The sequence below is a fragment of the Diceros bicornis genome, chromosome 18 (assembly GCF_020826845.1).
Source record: "Diceros bicornis minor isolate mBicDic1 chromosome 18, mDicBic1.mat.cur, whole genome shotgun sequence".
Classification (NCBI taxonomy): domain Eukaryota; kingdom Metazoa; phylum Chordata; class Mammalia; order Perissodactyla; family Rhinocerotidae; genus Diceros; species Diceros bicornis.
In genome coordinates this window covers 3,828,188-3,837,211 of record NC_080757.1, presented here as the reverse complement: position 1 = coordinate 3,837,211, position 9,024 = coordinate 3,828,188, and positions in this window count along the sequence as shown.

Here is a 9,024-nt window from a genome sequence, read left to right as displayed (position 1 = left end):
ATTTCTTAAGGACACGTATCTCCACTTGACATATTATGTATCCATGTGTTTATTTGTTTACTGTCTCCCTATCTCCACTCCAGTGTAAGTAAGCTCCTCTATTTTGACCAATGTTGTATCTGAAGTAAGCACTTAGTAAATATTGTATTGTCCCGTGCAATCTTTATTAGGTTAATCCTTGGTACTTTTTGTTGAGCTAGCGACTGGTATCTTAAAATTTTTGCCCTTCCACTATGTGAGGACACACCAAGAAGTCAGCAGTCTTTAACCCGGAAGAGGGTCGTCACCAGAACCTGACCTTAGTGGCACCCTGATCATGGACTTCCAGTCTCCAGAACTGTGAGAAATAAATTTCTATTGTTCATAAGCAACACAATCTGTTGTATTTTGTTATGGCAGTCTGAACAGACTAGACATGTTTCTTTTTATTCTTAGAGTTTAAGAATTAGGCATTATATCAACCATTTAAAAATGATATTTGTATTCTGAACTTCAAATATAATCATGATACTAATATTATTAAGTAAATACAATATATTTTAATATAGCTACACAAAAATGATTATATAAATTATAAAGCCCTTGGAAGCAGTAGCTCTGTAGTATTTTACCAAAAAGGTATTACATTTCATTGTAGATTCTTTTTGTATTTTACAGATCGCCTGAGCAAACCCAACCCAGAAGAAAAAACAAACAGTATTGCAACTAGCATAGTATGGAATTGAGTTTTAATTTTCACTGGTAACTTACAGCAGAAAATTGTTTTATTATGTACAGCATTTAGAATCTTGAGTAGGATCATCTTGATCATCTTAAGCTCTATATTATGAAAAGAATCTACCTAGAAGCAGTATAGTGAAGCACAGTATCTGATGGTTTACTTTTCTTATTTTCTGGATAGGAAAAATAGAAAGAAACTAATACACTAATACTTAGTGGCTGCCTTCCAAGTGCTCTGTATACCGTGCTGGTTGCTTCATATACAGTGTCTTTTCACTCAAAGAAGAATATTCCTGTTTTAAAGAGAGGCATTTTCATCCCTTTTTAAAGGCAAAGAAATGGAGGCTCAGGGAGTTACAGTAAACAGCCTGAAGTCACACCAATGGAAAAATGATGTTCAAGCCAAAAGCCAAGTACCATTTAAGTCACAAATCCCATGATATGTTCACTTCATTCTGCCTAATTGAGAAGGGATTATCATTTACTTGATGGAAATATAATTAAAAAAAACTCTTAATGTATCAAGACACTTAGTCTGGTGGAGCTACAGCTCATGTAGGGAGCACTCTTCAAGCTGCCACCCTCTTAGAGACTGTTTTCGGTAATGAGAGACTATTGAGAGTGATTAAGAGCAAGGGCTGTAGAATCTGAAAGCCTGCATTTGAATCTGGGCTCTACCATTAATTAATCTTTTTAATCTTTTTATGTCTTGTTTTTCTCTTCTGTAAAATGGAGATAATAATACTGCCTAACTTAGGAGTTTGTTACTAGGAATGAATGAGATCATATAAAGTTCTTTGAACAACTCCTGGCATATAGTAAATGATCAATAAATAATGGCTAATTGATTTGCATAGAAAATTTTATTTTGTAACAGTGGGGGAAGGAAAGAGGTTTGGGGAGAGAAGAGCCTGAATAAAATATAGTGGGATAGGGGCCGGCCTGGTGGCGCAAGCAGTTAAGTGTGCGTGCTCCGCTGTGGCGGTCCGGGGTTCGCAGGTTCCAAGCCTGGGCGCGCACAGACGCACTGCTTGTCAAGCCATACTGTGGTGGCGTCCCACATAAAGTAGAGGAAGATGGGCATGGATGTTAGCCCAGGGCCAGTCTTCCTCAGCAAAAAGAGGAGGATTGGCAGATGTTAGCTCAGGGCTGATCTTCCTCACCAAAAAAAAAAAAATAATAATAATAATAAAATAAAATATAGTGAGATAGAATGGTCCCTGGGATTTAGAGATTAGGTAGTGAAAGTTAGCAGTTGGAAATGCTGTTTTGTTGAGAGATTTTACATAAAATCAGCAGAAGAATTCCTCTACATCCAGCTGACAGTGGCAAGGATAAAGCCATCCTTCCCACCTCTACATGAGTCTAGAACCTTCTAACACTAGGAAGATTGGCGGCTTGATGGCACCAAGAGGTAGAACAGTCAGTGGCTTTCTTTAGTGAGGCTTCTTCAGCATCTGAGCGGGCCATGAACATAGTCTAGGGGAGCCAGAGCTGAACAGAAGAACAGGGTGGACTCCGAAGTCTGGTTTATGCCTCTGTAGCTTCAAGAGCCTCATTGCATTCTCCCAAAAATGCCTGGGGTGACCTTGCAAGGAGGAGCGCATACACAGAAGGCAAGAGCAGGAATTTTGTATTATCAACTGTACCATGGTATAACATTATATCTTCAGACTGGGAGGATCTAAAACTATTTGATAGATTTTAATATTTATATTATAGGCACACATTTATATAATGGATATATTTGGATCATGATCTCTTTATTCTGCATATTCACTAATTATCCCTACCCCCCCAAATAAATGGAATGTATAATGTGTTGGAAAAGTAAATTTTGTCAAGCAAAGACTTATCTAAATGACAGAACCATTGACTTACACAAATTATTTTTATGTTGTTAGAAATAAAAAGAAAAAATAAATCCTTAAAAAATTTTTGTTATGATATAAATATCATGCATGCAAAGGAACACATACCACTTAAAATAATAATAAAGCAAATGCCCATGTATCCACTACCCAGCTTAAGACATATTGTGAATGGTATATTACTTTCTGTTACAGTTGGTGTAGAGGAATGTTGCTGATATTAGTAAACTGACCTTGACTCTAGAAACTTTGCTAAATCTAATTTTTTGTAGTTTTAATGATTTGTTGATTCTTTTAGGTTTTCCATGTAGATGATCTTATCATACTATATCATCAGCAAATAGGTAAGTAAAATACATATGAGTTCATTTAATATGACCTCTTTAATCCTCACATATATAGTTTATTTAATCTTCACAACCATCCTATGAAGCAGGTATTATTTATTGCCCTTGCCGTACAGGTAAGAGAACTAAGGTAGGGAGAGGTTAAGTAACGTGCCTGACGTCATACAGCAAGCAGCAGAGCCAAGATTTTAAATTTCAAACCTGGTAGTCTGGCTCTAGGGTCTAGCTCTTAACCACCACTTGCACTGCCTCTCAAGTAATTGCCATTCAAGCTTTGTCTCTTCCAGCATTCTAACCCCACCCCTCTCTCTCTCTCCTGTTTTTTTTTTCCCTTATTACTGTATATTTGACAGGCTCTCCTCTACTATATTGAACATCAGCAGTGATAACTTTCTTGTCCCATTCTTAATTTTAAAGAGAATACTTCCAAGCTCCTCTGTTAAATTCCCATTTGCTCTAGATTTTTGGTATATAGATTTCATCAAGTTAAGGAAGTTATCTGCGTTTTTAACCTAATCATTAATAGATTTTGAACTTTATCAAATGATTTTTCTGTTTCCATTGATTTAATCATTTTATTTTTATCCTTTCAAGTCCATTAAGTTAGCACATTTCATAGCTAGATTTTCTGATGTTAAACTCTACTTAATCATGATTTCAGTTAAATTCAGTTAGCTAATATTTTATTTAGGATTTTTGCATCTATGTCTATAAGTAAAATTGGTCTATGATTTTCATGTTCTATGTAATGTCTTTATCCATTTTAAGAATGAAGATTATACTAAATTGCTAAAATGAATTTGGCAGCTTGATGTCTTTTTATTCTCCTATTTTTAGAACACCATATATAGAGGAGATTTGTTCCTTGAAAGTTCGGTAAAATTTGGAGTGTGGTCTCTTATTTCAATTTTTTGTAATGATAATTGATCTATTGAAGTTTTCGATTTCATTTTTTACCATTTTTTTCATTTCATATTTTCCTAAATTTATCTACTTCATTTATGTTTTTAAATGTATTGTTTAATAATCTCTGTTGTGTCTCAATTTTTTCTACTTATTCAATCTGTATTTTATATATCTTCATCTGCTCTCTTTTTTAAATTCATCCTTCTCGCTCAAGGTTTGTGTATCTTATTAATCTATTCATTGAACCAGCTTTTGGTTTTGATGATCTTCTCTATTGGTTTTTGTGTACACTAGTTCATTGATTTTAACCCTTTATTATTTCTATATTTCTTATTCCCTTGGCTTAATCTTTTCCTCTTTTTAGCTCCTTGAATGGACTCCTTAGCTCATTTGTTTCCAGTTTTTCTAAAATGTATTTAAAATTATATATTTATCCCCTAAGTACTCTTCTAGCTATGTCCCACAAATTTTGAATGAATTTTTTCATTATGACTCAATTCTGTTTCCTCATTTCTATCATGATTTTCTAACACAAAATTTATTTAGTACTATATTTTCTCTTGCTTTTAATATTCAGAAAAGAGAATTTTTAGCTCTCTTTTTATTTTTTATTTCTATTTTATTGTATATAGTTAAAGAGCACAGATCTGTTCTATCCAATATGCCAGTAGCCGTATGTGGATACTGAGCGCTTGAAATGTGCCTTATCTGAATTGAGGTGTGATCTCAGTATAAAATACACAACAAAGTTTGAAGATAGTGCAAAATTGTAAAGTGTCTTATTAATAAGTTTGATATTGATTATAAGTTGAAAATACATTGGATATGTTGGGTTAAATAAATGTATTTAGTTAATGAACTTCACCTCTTTTAAAAAACTTTTAAAAATATGGCTACTAGAAAATTTAAAATTATATATGTGGCTTGCATTATATTTCAATAATCTATAATATATATAGTGACATAGAAGTATGATATTAATTATTTTAAATTTGTTGAAGCATCTTCAGTGTTTTAGCATATGGTCAATTTTTCTGAATAATGCATGTATGCTAGAAAATAATGCATATCTCTGTCACATGTAAAGTTGCATGTAGATGTATTATCTTGAACTATTGATCCTATTATTAAAACTTCTATAGCTCTCCTTCCTCTTGTCTCCTTGATGTATCAGTTTCTCAGGGGTTATGTAAAACTTTCCTACCACAATTCTTGATTTGTCTGTCAGTCATTATATCTTCTTGATCTCTCATTTCTTTGATAAGTATTTAATGGGTCCAGACAAGATGATGTAGACTTATTTCTCCCTGTTCCTTCCTGCTGAGTACACTATAAATGCTAGAAATAACAAATGAGAACTGACAGATGGGAAAAGGAAGGTGGACTAGGCAGAGAGAGACCTCAGGACTGGAGGAACACCATGGTGGCAGGGCATCTTATGACCCAAACCTGGCATTAGAAGGTGGCCCAGACAGGCTCATTCCTCCCCCAGATGGAATAGGGGCTCCACCGATAACACCAGCTGAGTCTGGTGTCCCAGGATTGGGGTGGGGGTGGGTGACATTGATTGGAAGCCCTGCTGACAATAAGCAGCCAGGGAAATGTTCTCCTTCCCCACCAACCTGAGACTCTCCACCCCTATCCAGAACACCAGGTGAATGGGCAGCACCTCTAAGCGGGACTCTGCCATAATAATCACCCAGCCAGGAAACCTCTTTGTCCCTTGGACCTGAGACTCCTCTCTCCCACTTAGAGTTGAGGGAGGGGTGAAGTGGCGCTGACAAGGAGGATCCTGCCACTACAATCACCCTGCTTGAGAAGCCTCTTTGTCCCCCCAGGCCTGAGACCCCTCTTACCCACAGTAGGAGACCAGGCTCCAGATGGCATCAGTGGGGGGATCCCACCACAACAATTGCCTGATCCAGGAAGTCCCTCTGTCCCAGCCAGACCTGAGAATCCACACAGACCCCTACACCTAGAGGCACCAGGTGGTTGGGTAGAACTGCTGGAGGGAATGCCACCACGTAGAGGGCCTGACCCAGGAAGCACTCTTTTTCCTCATGGGCTGGAGATCTCTTTCCCTACCGTGGGCCAGCCTGGGGAAGTTCCTTCCACCCATTCAGGTGGCACCAGCAGGGACCACTGGGAGCCCCAGCAGCACCAGATAAACCAAGCAGACTAAAATAGTACCACAAAGGCTCTGTAATTTAAAGCATCATTGAAACCAGAGCCCACAAAAGTAGGCCAAGACCTCTATGCTAAACCTAAACAGGGTGACTGCCCTCTAAAAGAAAAGATTTGAATAGGACTCAGAGTCTCTTAACATAATAGCCAAAATATCCAGGAATCAATCCAAAATCACCAGTCATACCAAGAACCAGGAAAATTACAACCTGAAGGAGAAAAGGCAATCAACGATACTGAGAAGACTCAAATGTTGGACTCATTTGACAAAGATTTAAAGCAGCCATCATTTGAAAAAAAAAAAAAAGTTTCAATAAGAAATTACATATTCTCTCAAAACAAATAAAACAATAGAAAATCTTTGCAAAGAAATGGAAGTTATAAAAAAGAACTAAATGAACATTACAAAAATAAAAATACTGAAATACAAAACTCATTGGATGGGCTCAATGGTAGAGTGGAGATGACAGATAATAGAATCAATGAACTTAAGGATAGATCAATAGAATTTACCCAATCTGAACAACAGAGAGAAAATAGACTGAAAATAAATGAACAGAGCCTCAGGAACTTGTTGGAACAATGAGAAAAGGTCCAGCAATCTTAATATCAGAGTCTCAAAAGGAGAGGAAAAAGAGAGTGGAGATAAAAGAGCATTCAAAGAAATAATGGCAGATAAGTTCCCAAATTTGGTGAAAGACACAAACTTACAGATTCAAGAAGCTGAACAAACCCCAAATAAAATAAACTCAAAGAAATCCCTACCAAGGCACATCATAATTAAAATTCTGCAAACTAAAGACAAAAAATCTCGAAAGCAGCAGAGAGAAATGTCACATTACCGATAAGGGAAAACCAATTTGAACGACAGCAGGTTTCTCATTTGAAAGGAAAGACCAGAAGGAAGTAGCACATTTTCAAATGCTGTCAACTTGAAAGAAAAGAACTGTCAAAGATCAATTGAATTTCCAGTGAGACTATCCTTCCTGAATGAAAAAGAAGTCCAGACATTCTCAGATGAATAGAAACAAAAAGAATCTGTCACTCAGCAGACCTACCCTTAAAGAATGGCTAAGAGAAGTTCTTCAAACAAAAAGATAATAAAGGAAGGAATCATGGAAGAAGAAAGAACAATGGAAAGAACAGAAATATGGGCAAATACAATTGACTATATGTCTCATGAGTTTTACAAGTATATAATGTCCCTCTTTTGTCCATTATGATGTTTTTGTTTTGAATCTAATTTTATTAATAACATTGTTATCTGAGTATTCTTTTAGTGCATATTTGCCAGGTATATCTTTTGCCATCACTTGGTTTTTAATCTTTCTGTGTTGTTTGGTTTCCAATGTATATTTTGTAAGGAACATATTGCTGCAACTTGGGGTTTTGTTTTGTTTTGCTTTTGGATTTGTTTTTAATTCAAACTTAGATTTCTGCCTTTTGCTGGGTGGGTTTGGCCGATTTACATTTATTGTGATAAATGATATAACAGATCTTATTCTGTGTTTTCTTTTTACCATACTTTCTTGTTGTTTCTTGTTTTCCTCTTGTCTGGGTTTTCATTGAATAATCTATTATTTTCTTCTGGTTTGAATTTTATACATCCTACTTTTATGCTCCTGGTACTTGCACCTAAATTATTAAAATTCATACATATGTTTCTTCTCCACCTTCCCCCATCCATTTATTAAGATTGTGAATATGTATATCCTCCCCCAATCAAGACAAGTAACTTAGCTACTCTCACTTTCTCATACCTACTTCCCACCCTCATCCTCAAGGGTATCATTAAAATTTTAGTATTGGATTGTTATGTCCATGTAGTTGTTGTCACTCTGTCTCACTACTTCTGCTCCTTGATTACTAAAATGATAATAAACTCTTTACTAAATTATTCTTACCTTTAATTTCTTTATATCTTGAAGCATCTTCCTGAATATTTTTTTTTCTTGCTGAAATATTTTCTCCAAGAACATTTCCAAGGTCTTGTTTGAATCAGAGTATCTTTATTTTGCCTCATTTACATGATACTTAAGTAAAATACAGGCACACCTCATTTTATTATACTTCACTTTATTGCACTTCACAGCTATTACATTTTTTACAAATTGAAGGTTTGTGGCAACCCTGCATTAGGCAAGTCTATCGACACCATTTTTCCAACAGTTCTTATGATTGCAAGGTGCCCTCCAGCAATAACCATCAGGAAGCTTTGAAAAAATAAAGGTTTATTACTCACAGGACTTGGAAATTACTCAGCATACCTGGGGCCACACAGTGAGGTTGAGGTTGTGGGGAAAGAGAAAGAAAGACAGAGAGAGAGCAACTACATAGGCCTGGGTGTCTGCTTTTATTGGTGTCGAGGGTGGAGTCTTCGGTTTCATGGGCTCCCTCTTTATTGGTGAATTTAAAGCATAAGAGCAGGAATTTAAAGCACAATAGAGAGAAAACAAGCAGCTCAATGGTCAGTTATTGAAATCAACCAAGATTTCTGACACAAAGGAGCTTCAGTGCGGGGAGGCAGCCTAGCTCTTTATCTAGTCCTGTGTCCGGCAATGTGTTTACTCAAGATAGCTGTCTTTGATCATGGAAGCAACCCAAGTGCCCATCAACTGATGATTGGATAAAGAAGATGTCGTATACATACACAATGGAATACTACTTAGCCATAGAAAAAGGCAAAATTGTCCCATTTGCAAAAACATGGATAGACCTTGACGGTATGATGTTAAGTGAAATAAGCCAGACAGAGAAAGACAAATACCGCATGATTTCACTCATATGTGGAATATAACAAATACACGGATAAAGAGAACAGATTAGTGGTTACCAGAGGGGAAGTGGGGTGGAGGGTGGGTGAAGGGGGTAAAGGGACACATATGTACAATGTCAGACAATAATTAGACTACTTGGGGTGACCATGATGAAGTCTACTCAGAAATTGATAAGCAATAATGCACACCCGAAATTATACAATGTTATAAAACATTATG